Here is a 12,600-nt window from a genome sequence, read left to right as displayed (position 1 = left end):
GATAATTACTGCGCCTTTTTGCCGTCTTCAAAGCAATTTTCCCTTTTGTGTGGAGATACCACTAAGCTCGGTGAACACAGACGCATGCGCCAAATCTGTGACTAACCTCACAGACTAAGAAACCTTACAGAATGACCTAAATCGCCTAAATCACGGACAGAACTGATCCTCCCAGTGGCTGATGACGCTCAACCTAAACAAGTGTGTCTTTTCGCCTCCAACACAATTCGTTTGTTTTCCAATAGAAAGTCCCTAACGGCCCATTTGATCTCGTTCAATCACACAAACACTTCGAGCAGCAACTCATCGGAACTTCCTTCTTCACCTCATCGCTGCCATAACATGCCCATCGAATTTCGTGACAGCTGTAACATCCTGCATCTTGTCAAACCCATCCGCCATGTAACACACCAAATTATGTAAATTATGCAATTTATGCAAATAACCATGTAAATAAACGGTTGAATTTCTTTGGAGGAGAAATTCTAGAGGCCCGTGTACTGTGCGATGTTAGTGCACGTTAAAGAACCCCAGGTGGTCGAAATTTCCGGAGCCCTTCACTACGGCGTCTATCATAGCCTGAGTCGCTTTGGGACGTTAAACCCCCATAAACCATAAACCATACACCAAAAATGTAACGCACTATATTTATTTATTTCGTTGCCCTCAGGGCCCGGGAGGATTACAGAGCGCAGTGGGTTTATATTACAGAAGGGAGACGAAAACAGCGAAAGATATACAAATAAAATATAGAGGAGACTCAGGATTGTTAGAGTAGGCACAATAACAAATAATACAAAGTAACAGTATTAATACAAAATTCAAAGAGTTAAACCGGCTAAATATAACAGGTGACAGAACATTTTGCAACCAGCTGAAAAAAAGAAAAAACCTTGGCTGGAATTAACTGTCGTAAAGAAAAAACAGCAAAGTGTCACACGCTAGAGCAAAGAGAAAGTATCATAAAATGCTCCGTAGAAGCATAAAACCAACTGGAAAACAAAACTGAAAAAAAAAGTAGCCGGGTTTTAGCGTAGCTAAACCGAGCAGACGTGAGAAAGCATGTGTTTAGCCTGGTTGGCTCATGGTTTTTCTTTGCTAAGTCGTCGGCAGCACGTCTGGCGACGACAGACTCAGATTAAGCTCTGACTGAGATTAAGCTGATCTGATCTGTTCGCGCTGCAGATGGAAGTTATTGAAGACAACGATTTGTAATGCACAGCGCGAGTGCGCATTGCAGTTTGACGCGGGGCGTGATCGGCAATAGCACAGTGGTCTCGTGCAGTGAGTGGCCAGCGAAGCTGATTTGTTCGCGCCGCCTCCCCTCTTAAAGTGAACCCCCTGCACCTCTGTAGCGACGGGTTCTGTGCGCTGGATACGTGCCTTCGCGCACACGTTCACGAGAGGCGTCATTACGAAAAAAAAAAGGTGGAGGGTTGCTGTTGTTTTTAGGAGAGAGATATTCTTTAGAGTTCTGTAGGAGATATATATATATATATATATTTTTTTTTTTAGATTTTTGACGTTAAAAACTAACATGAAAGAGAAATCGCCCTCCAATTACACGAAACTGGAAGGGACGAATTTTGATCAATTTACGCAATATCGGGACACTTGCCCGTGGTGTGGCAGCAAACCATCGTTGCACCACATCACGTGGGAATTCAGTAAGAACGACAGCTTTCGTAAAGAACCGAGTGCAGAACAGTGGGAGAGCCGGCTCTCCAGCGGCGATCTGGGTTGCCAACAAGGTCTGATCCAGCACGCCCAACGAGCAGCGAAGCTCAGCGGAGCCCTGGAATAGGGGCACCGACCCTGTGAGAAGAAGGAAGATGGACCTCTTCTTCCTCGTCTGCTACTAGCACAGGACCTTTCTAGAGCAATAAAAGTCTTTTCCTACCTACCTACCTACCTACCTACCTACCTACACTGCTGATCCCTCATAGCACGTACCGACTGCCGGCGAATCGCCAGCGATGGCTCAGGCCGGAATGGCAAGTGATGAAGGCAAGGGGCAAAGAATACAGATTCAACACTCGCAAATTTTGTACTAACTCTTCACGTCCTGTGTCATAGATGTCCGAATTTTCTGATGCGGTATGCAGTAACGGTAGCCCAGGATAATAAAAAGGACGAATAACACATAAATTGAGGTTAGACGCGCTGGCACAGACAGCCGGAGAGATAATTCCGAACATCAGCTAGGAGCTGCAGTACGTGTCAGGAGAGGTGGGCCGACAATGCTTTAAAGAAACTTGAAAAGCATTATTTTCTTTTTAACGTTCCGTATGTATTCAATTTATTATTAGTACCTCAAATGCCCCTTGCTGTGGGGTATTACATGAGGAATGGGCATAATGTTCAAGAGTTCAATGGCAGTCTTGAAGGAATGTGTGTCGGAGTGGTGCACAGCGTCGACAGGCAGTTTGTTCCAGTCCTGAGCGGTCTGAACAAAAAACGAACGAAGATGGGCTGTGGTCTGTGCTGGGGGCGGATAGACTGCATTAGGATGGCTGCTGCGGCTTGATTGTCGATGAACTGGTAAGATTGCTGAAACATTGAGTGCCGTACGGTAGAACTTCTGAAAAAGGCACAGCCTGAAGATGCAGCGTCGCTTTTCGAGATTAGTAAGATTAGCCCACGATTTGAGTGCAGTGACACTGGAATGATAGTAGTCTAAGGAAATAAACCTGGCAGCGCGATTTTGTGCAGCTTCGAGGGTGTTAGAAAGAATAGAATGGTGGGAATCCCAGACTGAGCATGCGTATTCTATTTTAGGTCTGATAAATGTAAGCTGTCATCGTGTTTGGTACGCAGAAGAGTGCGTACATCGTGGGAACCAGTTAGGCAGCTGTATGTTAACTGAATTCTATCGGTGTCGCGTATATTAGCACGGACAGTGAAGGCCACTGTGTGATAGTGGTTTGCTTTCACGTGTTTACGTAAATACTAAATTTTATTGCCATTATCTACGATTGTAAGATACATCGTGCTGCATTGAATTTCGTGCACTCGCTGTGCACAGAATGATCTTTCTGTACTTACTGCATGTACAGTATGCACGGAATGATCGCACATGTATTGCGTGAACGAAATGCACTGAAAATGTCAGCTGTGCCGTTTTAACTGATGCGTCGACACACATCACCTGTATTGCACGGAATGCTGTATCACAGACATAGTGAGACTAAAAATAACGGCAAGGATGGATATGCGTGCGTGCGTGCGTGCGCGCGTGTGTGTGTGTGTGCGTGTGTGTGTGTGTGTGTGTGTGTGTGTGTGTGTGTGTGTGTGTGTGTGTGTGTGTGTGTGTGTGTGTGTGTGTGTGTGTGTGTGTGTGTGTGTGTGTGTGTGTGTGTGTGTGTGTGTGTGTGTGTGTGTGTGTGTGTGTGTGTGTGTGTGTGTGTGTGTGTGTGTGTGTGTGTGTGTGTGTGTGTGTGTTTGTGTGTGTGTGTGTGTGTGATGTCCATAGAACCGTGGAAAATACGTTCGCTGTTCTCCGTACAATGGTCCAGCGCTGCGCGTTACCATTGTTGACCAAAATTTTAACATGCCACAAAAGCAAAATAGGGTGTATGAAAACCCAAGCGCGACAAGCGGCCGCGCACAGAGCAGATGGACAACGATACATCCACTCACCTCCTCTAGCAGAGACCCGATTTTGGACCAGTTCGCGCGTGAAGTAGGTGCCATGCTAACAACCCCCCCCCCCCCCCCCCACACACACACACCCACCCAACTGTTTCGGTCGTCCATAGTCATGGAGATTAATACGACGTAACTGCACCGTCAACCGTTATGAACGTACCTGAAGCAGGATTGAGCGCTGCCGTCTGCAATTCGTAGCTGCTGGGAGGTATACGATCGAAGTTTCACCCCCTTCCAGTCAGTGAGAGCCTTGATAGAGAGGGTATCTTGATTTCGGAGGATTTTATTGGTAACAAGGTCAGGGCCGGGTTCAGATGTAGTTTTGAGGTTCGCTAGGGCATGTATAGACCCTCCTCCTCTGTGATGGGGACATCAGGGAGCTCGTTACGGTTGCCAGTGTGGCATAGGGATGTGGTTGTACGGGGATAGGTGCTGGGCCCGAAGGGTGGTGAAGGGATGATCGAGCTGATTAGTGTAGTGGCGAAGAAGTTAAGTGATGCTCTGTATAGTCAGGTACAGTACACGGGCCTCTAGAATTTCGCCTCCATCTAAGCCGCGTCTTTTGGGTCAGCAGCCCAGCGCCGTAACCACAGAGCCAGCGGGGCATATTAGCAATGTGTTCTGTTAGCAAAATTCATCGAAAATAGCAATTACGGGGCTGCAGAAAGGCAGAACGGGGCAGGTATCATTCGCGAGCACGTTTCGCTTTGCAGCGGCAAAGAACGGAGGGAGCTAGATGCTATCCATTCAAGCGATCGCGAAATATTAAGTGGGGACAAGTGCAATAACGTGCACAGGCCGCTGCCTCGAATAGTACTCACACTTTAAATAAACGTTTCCTGGCGCAATTCACCTCTACAGATTCATTTTCCTTGAGAAATCGTGGAACATGGTTTGCATACTTGTAAGCATTCCAGAAAGATTTAGGTCCGGAGTTTATTTACCGGTGCCGAGTAATCAGTTCTAAAAGTCTGTCATGTACCTCCGAGGAAATATTGTCGCTTTGTGTCAGAGTTTACCGCCAGATGGGCTGCTCAGCAAGAAACAACAAAGGCTGCAGTTCTTCTTCTTCTCCACATGAAAACGGCACATACCCACGCGGGGGGATTGGCCAAGGTATGGTGGTGAATGCCAAGGAGATATATGTGTGGAAAAAAAAAAAAACTAAGTAGAATAGTACAATTATTGAAATTAGAAAATATGTATGAATTGTTAAAATTCTTCAATAAATAAACAAAATAGACATACCAGGAATAAAATAAAATGCGCTTTTTGGACATGCGGTGGAATTTTATATGGATTTAACAGGGTAAGCGACCAGTTGCAATGATGTAATCATGAAGGTAGCCGCAAATAATGCTTAACGATAATCCCGTGCGCCGCTCGCACCAAACGAGGGCAGAACTGGTAGAGACAAAGGGAGTCCTAACCTCGAAAGAGGGACCTCCAAATACTGTTTTCTCTGAAATGCGAACCGCCGGCAAGAGAGGAGAAAATGGTCAATTGTTTCAACTTTACCGCATGTGTTACAAAGGTTTGTCGTAGCGAACCCGAATCTGCATAAGTAAAAGTTGAGGTGGGGGATTCTGCATCGCAAAAGCGTCATGGACACTTCACACCGCCTTGACTTACACGATCGGAGATTCCATGGGAACTTTAAATGTTGAAAATCCACGGTATTCAGCAACGGATCACCCAAGCTGGCTGATATATGTTGGAACCGCTGGAAACGGGAGGTCTCCAACAGAATGAGGTGAGGTACGGGGAATATATTGCAGGGGCAGAGAGAGCTCACCTTGCCAGTAAATCAGCCACCTCGTTGAAATAGACACCCGAATGACCAGGTACCCAGAAAAAGCGGACCTCCCTTACTGGGTGCGGAACAAAAAACCTAAGGGAACGCACCAATAGAGAGGTGCCGGAAGTTTGGAGAGAGACTAAAACTGAAAGGCAGTCTGCAAGGATAGGTACCCGTGCTACATGCGTCGGAATTTTAAGAAGAGCCAAACCAAGAGCCAAAAACTCTGCAAAGAATACAGGAGTGTAATCCGGGATACGAACGGAATAGCTAAAAGCCAGATCCTGCGAATATATCCCAATCGCCGCCTTCTTACAGCTCCCGGAAGCATCAGTGGAGAGAACAGCATGATGAGGAAAATGCTGCAAGTGTTCAGCAAGATGAACATTTAGGATATTTGCGGGCATGTGTTTTGCATGGGACGGAAAGATATGGTCGTAATAGAAGACGGGATCAGCCTGCGTGTCAGCAACTCGTTACAAGGAGGTCAGATCGACCTGAAGCGGGGCCAACGGGTTCTGCGTGAACCTAACTTGCGGAGGCTGATAACGTGGCCAATGAGTAGAGAACAACAGGTGTGGGTGGGATAGAAAAATGGGAGTATTAACACCGGGGGCTGGGTCAAAGGACCTGAGGAAAGTACGCACCGTGAGTAGTTGGAAGCGGGAATATAGATCGGGAGTACGGGCTTCCAGATAAAGGAGAGCATTTGAAGCCGATTTTGGGAGCCCTAGGCAGAGCCGTAGGGCATGCCTTTCCAGTAAAGCTAAGGGCTGCAGCTTATAATTTGCGCTACCACAGAACAAGACGCAACCGAATTCCAGAATTGGTCTCATATAAGCCTTATAGAGAAACAGTAAGGTGTCGCGACGCGTGCCAAAATTTTTATTGCCTACCCGTGTCAGCCGGCCTAGAGCACGTTCGCCTTTAATAACATTATTCTTAATATTGTTAAGTGGCAGGAGGCGTTCACACCACGCAGAACACTGGTGCACTCACGCTGAACACAACACAAGCACAGGGCGCACCGGATGCCAAAACACAGGCCACTGCACAGGATTCGGAGCCCGAGCACGCGCCAAGCGCCCTCTCACTTCGTCTGCCTTATCTTCTCTGAGTCGACCCTTAGCAATATGCTGGCGCCAGTCCAGCATATTGCATTATCCATTAAAGTCTCTCTCTCTCTCAGTCCGAACTTGGGTACTGAGTAACACCTAGGTATTTAACCGACTCCACCTGCGGAATTGGGGTGGAACGGTAGACTAGCGAGATGTACAAAGGGGTGTCTGGAGGAAATACCAGCACGCCACACTTGCTGACATTAAGTGATAAATTAATTTGGTCCAACCAATCTTCAAGAGCAGCCAGGTATGCCTGCAAAGACTGATAAAGAGCATGAATATTCTTTTCTGAGGAGAAAAAAGCTATATCATCTGCGTATACAAAAACAGTAATGTTGGGATGAATGGGGATGTCCCGAACCAATATGTTAAAAAGCAGCGGTGACAGAACAGATCCTTGCGGCACACCTCTGGATTGGACATACGTTTTAGAACAGAAAGATCCGTCTGTACAGGAGAACAATGTCTTTTAAAAATTCACAAATCCAGGCATAAATGTAGTGCGGTGGATGTAGCTGTGCAAGTTTGTTAAGGACCGTGTGTTCCACGCTGTCATAAGCCTTAGCAACATCAAGTGTCACCAAGGCCGAAACTTCCCTCTTGCGCATTGAAAGCCTGATTCGGTTTTCTAGATCCACATGTGCGGTCCATATGGAACAACAGCGACGAAAGCCAATCTGCGCAGATCTGAGGCCGTTTACGGCATTGACATGCTTTGTGAGGCGACTGTGTACTACACTTTCGATCAACTTGACCAAATTTGTGGTTAAAGCAATTGGCCGTATATTGTCTAATTGAAATCCATTCTCTGCATTCTTCAAAAGCAAAATTATTTTCGCAATCGTCCAACTCTGAGGAATCCACGTTTTTTCCAATGACGCGTTAACGATATCTAGAAGGTGAGTGGTGAAGCCTCGCGCTAAAATCTTCAACATACCCACAGTAACCCCATCAGATCCCGGGGCAGCAGACTGCATTGAAGAAACAATTGCCAGGAGCTCCGACACATCAACCTCATTATAATCCGAGCTTGGGGCGAGTGTGTGTAAAGGTTCTGTTTTCTGCATCTGGAAACGCGAAGCCAGCCCCTGAGCGATTCGTTCAAGGTTTTGCCTAGCCTCCTGAAGAGACAACTCTATTGACTTCGTGCGGTTGGCGGCCAGAGAGTTCTTAGTGTGCGCCATGAATCTATATAAAGCCTTCCTATTCTGGGGACTTGAGATACGTATTTAAATTTCGACTATATTCCTCTTTGGCTTTTTTGACAGTTCGTTTGAAAGATGCAGAGAACTTATAATTTATCCAATTAGCTGGGCTCTGATTATAGGAAAGGCTTTTCCAGGCAGCTTTGCGACGACGATAAGCTTTCTCACACTCCTCCGTCCACCATGGAGACGGCTGTCTGTCAGGGGCTGAAGTGCACACGGAGAATACAGAATGCTCAGTAGTATCCTGCAGAAAAGAAATAGACTGCTGAGCTCTTTCTGCTCGACTCGAGCTAACTATAGAGGGAATTGAGGCAGACCATTTTTTGTACGAAATGTGATTTACAAATTTCATTGTCGCCCCACTTTTTCTGAGGGGAGATGTTAGAATGTTAAAAGCTATTGGAAAGTGGTCACTAGATGTCCCCGAGTCCTCTGTTGACCATGCAGATACCCCAACCCCACGAGTAACTAATGTTAAATCTATGACTGAACGATAAGCTCCTCGGATAAAAGTTACAGCTCCGGAATTGCAGCAGCGCACTGCATGCGTGGCCATCCATGACCAAAGAAGCTGGCCGCAGGAGTCTGAACTACTACCCCAGGTACTGTGGTGCGAATTAATCCCCTGCGATGACTATACTGTTTGCATTGCTCAGTAAGCTATCCAAACTGTCTGTCCTGTGAACGCCTACAGGGAAGTAGACGTTTGCAATAGTAACTTTGGCGCACTGTGGAAGTGAGATGTCGACCGCCAACAGTTCACAGTCAGGGAGCATAATTTTCTGCGAAATAGAGGCCAGGTGACACATTTTGTAGAGACCAGTTACTAACCCGCCGCCCGTGCCAGTAACGCGATCAATTCTGAAAACACGAAAGTTTTTCATTGAAAATGATTTAAGTGGAGAGAGCCACGTTTCTTGCAAAAGAACTATATCTGGATTGTTTACGAAGTAGTTCAAGATCTGGAAGGGAAGAAAGTAGAGAGCGGCAATTCCACTCAAGAACTTTTAGACCCGCCATAATTATTGACTGATGAAAGAGGCAGCAACAGCCTCTTTCAGCACATCAGACTGGGGGATTACTTTTGAGGGTCCTTTCTTTGTTTTGGAGTGCGGAGTTAGTAACATTGGTGCGGAGCAACTGTCTTCGAGGGTGAGGAAGGAGCTCGACGCTCCTGGGTAGGGCATAGCATTTCAACATCCGTGGTGCAAATATCGACGCTAGAGACACTGCCTGGAACGGTGGTGGGAGGCGGGACTTGGGATGCGTCAGGAGGCGACATGGCGTGACTAGTACTAGCAGCACAAGTTGGGAGAGATGCAGACGTCGCCGCCTGAACAGATGATTGAGGAAGCGCAGACTGGCCTGCAACAAGTTGCGATAAAGCCTCAGCAAAAGTGCTCAGCATTCGCTTGACGACCACAGAAAGAGCCTTTCTACTGTGGACACTATAGAAGCAGTCACATTTGACTAGAGTTCTCCAACAGAAGATCGCGCACGGCTAGCGTATGAGTTTCTTCTTCCGGTCCAGATGTGCATAAGCATCTGCTCCCGAACATCGCTTCACCTGGATTATATCTAACAGGCTTTGTTCGTCAGCGCGTTTTGAACAGTTGGCATCATCCGCTGAGTGGTTGGGAGTTGCAGAGGAAACACAGGGGCTGATCAGAGGCGCAGTTGTCAGCTGAATGACTTTGACCACAAAGACGGCAGCGCGTCGCTGATTTGCACGCTTTACAACTCTGACCGAACCACCAGCAGTTAGAACATTGGAGAGGAAGGGGCTGCAGAGGGTCCACACGGTACACTATCGGCCAAACCTTGAGCACAGGACAGGAGGAGCCAGCAAAAGTTATGACTGATTCTGTCGGTACGCGCGAACTATTTACTTCTCTACTGCAACGGTAGACAGAAAGAACCTGCACACCTGCATCTTGAAACTCTTCCAGTATTTCCTGCGGGGAAGATGCTGGGTCGACACCACGAACAATACCTTTGGAGCAAGCGAGCTGTTCCGGGATGAAGGCTTTCACCGGCAATGAGTAAAAAATTTTGCACTGTAGCAGGTCTGTGGCGCAAGCAATGTCAGAGGACTTGCAGACAATGCCTCTACGCCCGAACGTACGCACCTCAGATATCTGTAAATAGTGCTTGGTTAGAGACGAGCTCCTGCTGAATAATTTTAGAGCCTTTCATCTTGATCATGCCCTCACCGATCGGTACGAGAGCCACAGGGATGACGTCAATTCCATTGTTCTGAAAAGATTCCAGTGGCAAGCTTTGGGTGGGCAAGCTGGCAAACCAGGCTGCCGACCCTCCGCCCGGGGAGGTCAGCGACATACCTGAGCCAAACGTGCCCTCAAATGCGCATTTACCACGCCTACAGACCTAACCTTAGACCTGGCCAAATCCCCCCACGTAGAAAGGCCTCACCAGTGATGAGCACGCAGGCACCACCAAGACAACACAGTTGATCTCGCAGCCGTGACCAGTTGATCTCGCAGCCGTGACACAACCAGGCCTCTTCTCCCGAGTTCACAGTGCGGCCGGAGGAAAGCTAACTGGAGCGTCGTACCGTTGTCAAGGCTACGGCCGGTGTCCAGCAGAAAAATTCATGTCCGAGCGGGGATCGCACTGCTGCCTGCTAAAACAGAGCAACTTCGTTTTCCGGCGCCTCAGACAACTCCGCATCCTATCCCCTCCTGCACTGGCAACCGTAACGAGCTTCTTGATGTCCCCATCAGAGAGGCGGAGGTTCTACATCCCCAAGCGTACCTCAAAACTACACCTGCACCCGGCCCTGGCCTTGTTACCAATGAAATCCTCCGAAATCAAGACACATCTTTATCAAGGCTCTCACTCACTGCAAGGAGGTGAAAATTAGATCTTATGCATGGAGAGGTATTTTTTCCCATCAGGTCTCCTTCAGTCACAAGGGTGCGTTGAGGTCAACGCCATCAGCCTTACTACGCCCACTGCAGGGCAAAGGCCTCCCCATGTCTCCAATTAACCCTGTCCTTTGTCAGTTGCGGCCACCGTTTCCCTGCAAACTTCTTAATCTCGCCCGTCCACCTAACTTTCTGCCGCCCCTGCTACGCTTTTGCCTTCTCTCGGAATCCACTCCGTTACCCTTAAGCACAAGCGGTTATCTTGCCTTTGCATGGCATTTCCTTCAAACTGAAACTAGCTGGAGTTTCCTATCCCTGGCGCACATAATATACGAACAGCGGCAGAAGTAACTAAGGTGCTCCGTGCGCACCCATGATATATCTCATTAGCGAGAAAGCCTAGATCTCGTCGCATCCCAGCTCGCAAATTATTAGAAAAAGCACGAAACGTGCGCTCCTGCGGCGTCTGGCAGCCTTCGTAGTTTCAAGTTATTCGCCAGTGCGCCAAACACGCGGTCGCACACCAAAAGCGCCAACGCGCTTCCCAGGCAAGTGGCCTGTCCGCCCGCAGAGGGTAGGGCGTCAGCGCCACGGCCACGGGAAAAACCCCGCGCTCGCGCTACCGCCTTTCTAGTGCGGCCGTGCTTGTCCGTAGACCGCACCGCTAGCTCAGCTATCGCAATCAGTTTACGCGCGTATCGCGATTGCGTCGGCTTATCTACGCCTCTCAGGATATCGTCTAATCACTACTTTCGACTTCTCGGTCACCGTTAAGCTACTGAAAAACTGCATAAAGAATATTCAATTATAGGTGAATTCCTAGCAGTACGGTGGTTAGCCTTGTGCACCATATCTAATCCAAAAATTTCGCGCCTCCAGCCCTCTGAGAAATGGTATTCGTACCTCCCGAGTAAAAAAAAAAAATAGCACGATTATCGCGACTTTACCTCCAGCCGTGCCATTGATCACATTGTAAACAAACCTTATACCCACTCCGACTGCCAGCCTGCCAAGGTGCAATACGAATGCTGCAAGCTGTGCGGAAGCAAACATACGTCGGTTAATTTTTCGCTTAACTCTGCTTTATCAAAACATCCACCAAGCAGAGTGCTGAGCATTGAAACGATGATTCTGCTGCCATCAAAGGTTCGGAGCTTACCCAACGATGGCAAGTGATGCTGCACACGATGCACCAACTGCAGCCGGCACAAATATCCCAGTTTTCGGTTTTGTTCAGAATCGCAGTAGTGCCCACATTTCAGCCTTCAGAGTAGGTGTCACTACTACATTACTATACTAAGCAGGAGGGCCACCAAGAATGTAAATAACACACACAAAAAAAAATTTTCTGATGATTCTTAATTCCAAAACATTTCAGTGCTTTCTCGATACTAATTTTGAAAATGCCCTTCCCACTTTCTTTTTACATGCACCTTCACAGCTAGAGAACATCTTAACCTGCAGGTGACCTTGAAGTGTGGGAAACAGGCAAGAAATCGCTTGGGGAGACATGTCACAATTACAGAACAGTGGCAAATTTTAACCTCCTTGGTCCTCAAGGACAGAACTGCTACGCTGTATGGATGTTTGTTATGGTGCAAGGTGAACCACTGCAGTCCTATTCCTTGCAGCTCGCATACCTTTTCCTAGATATATGGCTATGTAGCACAGAGCCGCAACAGCCATTTTTGTTTCGTGGGGTTTAAAATTTCGAAGCAACAAATGCCGTAGTAGAGAGGTCAAGATAATTTCGACTGCCTGGGGATCTTTTAACACGCGCAGACATTGCAAAATACACTGGCCTCTAGCATTTCGCTTCCATCGAAATGAGACCACTGCGGCAGAGACCAAACCAGTGTCTTTCAGGTCAATAGCCGATTACCTTAACCACCGAGCCAACGAGACAGCTCACAACTTTTATGCTTTCATGCTTTATG

This window comes from Amblyomma mixtum, chromosome 5, assembly GCF_055824585.1.
Source record: "Amblyomma mixtum isolate Tamu chromosome 5, ASM5582458v1, whole genome shotgun sequence".
Taxonomy (NCBI): domain Eukaryota; kingdom Metazoa; phylum Arthropoda; class Arachnida; order Ixodida; family Ixodidae; genus Amblyomma; species Amblyomma mixtum.
Note: the sequence above shows the minus strand (reverse complement) of the source record.